We start from the raw sequence: 5,989 nt of genomic DNA on the forward strand, positions 1-5,989 counted from the left end.
TTTCAATGGCGTTGATAAAAAGGGAGAAAAGAAGAGGGGCAAGAACACATCCTTGCCTAATTCCGGACCTTACTCTAATGCTTGAGGTACATTCGCCCATGGGTCCAAAACGGATATTAGCGGACAAATTACCATATAGATGGGCCAAAAAATAGATGATTTCGGGTGGGGCCCCCATATTCAATAGGGTTGTCCATAGTAAACCATGGTCAACCAGATCGAATGAACTTGACAAATCCGCAAAACAGAGGAACAGCGAACCCTGTTTTGCACGCGTATATTTGCCTATAATAAGGTCTAGGTTGATGCACTGTTCTATAGTGCCTAACCCCTTGCGGAAACCAAATTGGGAGTCCGCTAGGATCCCATTCTCTTCAACCCATTCCTCCAATCGGATCAATAACACCCTACTCATTATTTTCATGGAGGAGTCGAGGAGGGAGATAGGGTGATAGTTCTTGGCCTCGCACCTCTCTGGAGTGGGAATAGTAATTTTTCCCCCTACACAATCCAATGCTTTCCCTACTGTTGCACCCTCTGGAGTTGGAGTAGTAATTTTTACCCTTACGCTATACAACGCTTTCCCTACTGTTGCTCCCTCTGGAGTTGGAATAGTAATTTTTACCCCTACGCTATCCATCGCTTTCCCTACTGTTACACCCTCTGGAGTTGGAATAGTAATTTTTATCCCTTTGCTATCCAACGCTTTCCCTACTGTTGCACCCTTTGGAGTTGGAATAGTAATTTTTACCCTTACGCTATCCAACGCTTTCCCAACTGTTGCACCCTCTGGAGTTGGAATAGTATTTTTTACCCTTACGCTATCCAACGCTTTCTTACTCTTGCACCCTCTGGAGTTGGAAAAGTAATTTTTACCCTTACGCTATCCAACGCTTTCCCTACTGTTGCACTTTCTGAAGTGGGAATAGTAATTTTTACCCACCCGCTATGCAACGTTGTCCCTACTGTTACACCCTCTGGCGTTGGAATAGTAATTTTTATCCCTTCGCTATCAAACGCTTTCCCTACTGTTACACCCTCTGGAGTTGGAATAGTAATTTTTATCCCTTCGCTATCCAACGCTTTCCCTATTGTTGCACCCTTTGGAGTTGGAATAGTAATTTTTACCCTTACACTATCCAACGCTTTCCCAACTGTTGCACCCTCTGGAGTTGGAATAGCAATTTTTACCCTTACGCTATCCAATGCTTTCCCTACTGTTGCACTTACTGAAGTGGGAATAGTAATTTTTACCCACCCGCTATGCAACGTTTTCCCTACTGTTGCACTCTTGGGAGTGGGAATAGTAATTTTTCCCCCTACGCTATCCAACAATTTCCCTACTGTTGCACCCTCTGGATTTGGAATAGTATTTTTTACCCTTACGCTATCCAACGCTTTCTTACTCTTGCACCCTCTGGAGTTGGAAAAGTAATTTTTACCCTTACGCTATCCAACGCTTTCCCTACTGTTGCACTTTCTGAAGTGGGAATAGTAATTTTTACCCACCCGCTATGCAACGTTGTCCCTACTGTTACACCCTCTGGCGTTGGAATAGTAATTTTTATCCCTTCGCTATCAAACGCTTTCCCTACTGTTACACCCTCTGGAGTTGGAATAGTAATTTTTACCCTTACACTATCCAACGCTTTCCCAACTGTTGCACCCTCTGGAGTTGGAATAGCAATTTTTACCCTTACGCTATCCAATGCTTTCCCTACTGTTGCACTTACTGAAGTGGGAATAGTAATTTTTACCCACCCGCTATGCAACGTTTTCCCTACTGTTGCACTCTTGGGAGTGGGAATAGTAATTTTTCCCCCTACGCTATCCAACAATTTCCCTACTGTTGCACCCTCTGGATTTGGAATAGTAATTTTTACCCTTACGCTATCCAACGCTTTCCCTACTGTTGAACCCTCTGGAGTGGGAATACTAATTTTTACCAACCCACTACCCAACTCTTTCCCTACTGTTGCACCCTCTGGAGTTGAAATAGTAATTTCTACCCTTATGCTATCCAACGCTTTCCCTACTGTTGCACTCACAGGAGTGGGAATAGTAATTTTTACCCACCCGCTATCCAACGCTTTCCCTACTGTTGCACTCTCTGGAGTGGGAATAGTAACTTTTACCTCTACGCTATCCAACGCTTTCTCTACTTTTGCACTCTCTGGAGTGGAAATAGTAATTTTTACCCCTATGCTATTTAATGCTTTCCCTACTGTTTAATTTTCTGGAGTGGGAACAGTAATTTTACATTCTACGCTATCCAATGTTTTCATTATTGTAGTTTTTTTGGGACTTTAAATAGTATTTTTATTTATTTATGTATTTAATATTTTTTGTATTATTTTAGATAATGTTGTATTTAATTAACTTTTAAAATTTTGAAAGCATATTTATTTTTTTAAATTTATTAAATATAATTAATTATTTTTATTTATGTTATTATTTTATGTGTGTAGATGTATTTGTAATTTATGGTATTTGTTATTCATTTATAATTAATTAAAATAATTAATTAATATTGTTATTAAGTAAGTATATATTATATATTGTATGTTTATTTTTAATTAACGTTTTATTATTAAATATGTATTATTTATTAATTTTACACATTAATAAATATGTTTAAATATGTTTAATTTATTTATAAGTATTATTTACTTTTTTAAACTTTTTTTTTACAGAAAAAAACCGATCTTTTTAATTACGATATTTTTAACATCGATATTTTAGTTTCGATATTTTTGTACTTACTATGTTGTAGATAGGGTGTCGATATACTTGCCTTCGATATTCCAGTGTCCGTCGATAATCTGTCAGAGATTCTACTTTAGTCATCACTAATTTGTTTGGTCCAAAATCTACTTTACATACACATGACTGACTTCAGTTTGATAACCTGGAAGATGGTTCTAGATCTTTGTTGTTACGGTTTAGAAGGGTTTCAATTCTTTATTTCAAATGCAGGTGACAAAATGTCATCCTTCTTAACTGAATAATTCACACATTGAAAATTATGCTAGTTTAGTACCAAAACTGTGCTTAATCACATAGCGTAGCAGCTAATTCAACGACATCCTCAAATGCTTCAAAAAAGCCCTGTTACATGCTTAAAAGCATATGCCCAATTCACAAAAGTGAACATTTACAAGGAACATATTAGGGAATGAGAGAGCTGATGATTTTGGCGTCCCCCCTAACCTAGGGGGAGGGCAAAGCAGATGCCTTGAACAGAAAGAGCATAAACAAAAAGCACATTTTGTTGAACTTCAATGGTGTTCCCATCCTCTTAGGACCACCCAAAGCACAGTTATTGGCAAAAAATAATCCCAACCAAAGGTCCTGCAAAGCATTATGGGACGAGATTAGCAGTGGGCAGTGAATATTATAATATCCAATATCAAAATAATTGCACAAAGAACTGCAATTCACCTAGTCGTTACTAGATGTCCCTCACGAGTCAAATGCAAAGCATTGAAATTATTCTTACATCAAGCTGCAGTTCCACTAGTCGTTACTAGATGTCCCTCACGAGTCAAATGCAGAACTGAGGTTCCGTGACATTCGTAAGTGGTGTTTTCGACTCGCACGAATATGGTCGAGTCTGGTATCTATGAACCGCAAATGACGAGTTTAGTGGGTGTACGCGTTTTCGCTGTACTATCCTATACCGTTCGTTTGTTTCGTGGGTTTCTTCATCTGTACCCACGGGTTCCATCTTAGATACGGCATCCATTTTGTTTCTTGCCCTCGTGTAGCCAGCGAACGGACGCTGTCCGCTTCGCGACCCTGGGATTCCCAAGCCTTTGCGGAAGACACGTTTCCTTTGAAAGTGTCTTTATGATGAGGGGGATGACACTGCAAGGCAGCTGGCCCCGCTCGAGGCTCATCTTGCCGTGCCGGACTATTGTCTTAGTTGTGCATCTCATTAGGCACGTCCCTTTGATGCCCGCAGCTCGTGTTTCCTGGTACCACCCCTTTTACACCCTTTCCGATCTCCCCACTGTTTCTGTCTTCTTCCGCACCTGTTTCTGTCCCTTCCTCGATCTGTTTATTGTTGATTGGAATGTACTAATGGTGGGAAGACGGGTCTTTACAGTTGGGAGCTACCAAATGTTTCTGTACTTATGTTCCGGGCCTTGAATACATGAAAGCAACCCCTTATGGTCTTTACGATGGGAACCGAGTTGTAAACCTTTGTGTACTATGATGTTCTATGTATGAAAACTGTATAAAAGGAGCGACCCACAGAAGCAAGTCGAATCAGACTCCTCGAACCTACACTTGTTGTACTTCCTGTGACTTTGTGTTCCCTGCAGTAAATAAACCTCGAATCTTTGACGCCGAAGGAAGTGTCCCGTGTCTCCGTTATTTGTATGCCGGAACAGGTAACCCACAAAGGTTTCAGGTGTTATCCCTGGCACCGCTGGGTCTTAAATTAACCCAGTCCTTCAGTTGGCGCCCAACGTAGGGCTGCATCAGTGGTACCGGTCCAAGCCCGACGATCGTGAGGAACTTCGTGTGAAATCTCCGAGGGAAGGTGCACCCCGCTTCATCGATCCTGTTGTCGAAACAAGTGGCCCGACGACTTTTCCCGGGAAGATCCCCGCCTCCTGGCGGCTGCGACGGACTGCTGCCCTGACTCTAGACCTGTTTTGGCGCCTGGCGTAGACCTTGGTACAGCGAGACGATTGACAGGGCCTTCCTGGTGACGCCATCGATCTTTGAGTTAAGTATTTGTGGGTCGCTCCCAGAGTCCTTTGTTGTGGGTGCTTAGTTGTTGCATGGTTCCATTGCATTTGTGGTTCTTAGTACTTTGTTCTTTGTTGTGATATTTGACGTCTGCAGTCGCCAAAAACCGAGGGTTTTTGCTCATTGCTGGGATATAGTGTAATCCCGTAACCCTTGACGTTTGTGAAACTCGGTTAGTGTGCACGATGCCTGGCTGTAGTACTTTGTTTCGTTGCTTTAACGGTTGTGGTGCGGATTCCCGACTGGAGGACTCGTGTCCGATACCTCCGTTTGGAACTCCAACTTATGAACTGTACAGTAGGCATGGTTTAGGTCCAATTACATTCAATGAGTGTTGGGTTCGCTATACTAAAAAGGACGGTGTCCTTAGTTGGCCACCTCACGGTAGTTTTGAGACTCCGATATTAGACAATCTTGAAGCTAAATTGTTTAAGAGAAAATCAAGGCCGGCCATGTTTGATTCCTTTCGGTTGTGGCGTAAAGAAGCCAAACAGAGAGAAATCAGACAGATTAAACGTAATCAGAGAGAAGGAGTTGTTACCACGGTAAGAAAAGCAGAGCAGTTCCAGCGAGATAAGGAGGAAAAGGAAAAGGAAGTTTTCGATAGATTACAGCGTATATCTGTAGATAAGTGTTACCCCGCTTTACCAATGGGTATGGAAAAGAAGGAGGAATCAGTAGAGGACCCCTTGTTGTCCTATCTTTTGAAGTCACCACCTCCGTATGCACAGGGTACTGTAGCTCCTGCGATTCCTCCTGCTCCTGTTCCACAGCCTGTCCCTGTTCCTCAACCCGTTCCTGCTCCTCTACCTGCTTCCGTCCCTACTGCTCCTCCGCCTGTACTTCCTAATACTCCTGCTCCCGCTGCTCCTGCTGTTCTGGTTACTCCTGCTGTCCCTTCTGTTTCTGACGCTTCTCTTATTACCCCGTTGAGTTACTCTACTTCTCCATCTGTTCGACGTCGTACTCCTTCTGTTGCTGCTAACTTCTTTAATTCTCTTGGACCTATTCTTGAGTCCGCTGGTTCGGACGGTCCTCAAAGACGAAGTCAACTTCCCGATGGTAGGGAACGTGCCTCGCTGTATAACATGGCGATGGGTTGGATGAAATACCCCCTTAGAAATCCTCCACGTGCGGTGCTTGATACGTTCTGTCAATTCAATGTACCGACACAAAGGTACGTGTTTGACGAAATGTGTAAGCATTTACGTGACTTAATATCAGCTGA

The sequence above is a fragment of the Lissotriton vulgaris genome, unplaced genomic scaffold, assembly GCF_964263255.1.
Source record: "Lissotriton vulgaris unplaced genomic scaffold, aLisVul1.2 SCAFFOLD_338, whole genome shotgun sequence".
Lineage (NCBI taxonomy): Eukaryota > Metazoa > Chordata > Amphibia > Caudata > Salamandridae > Lissotriton > Lissotriton vulgaris.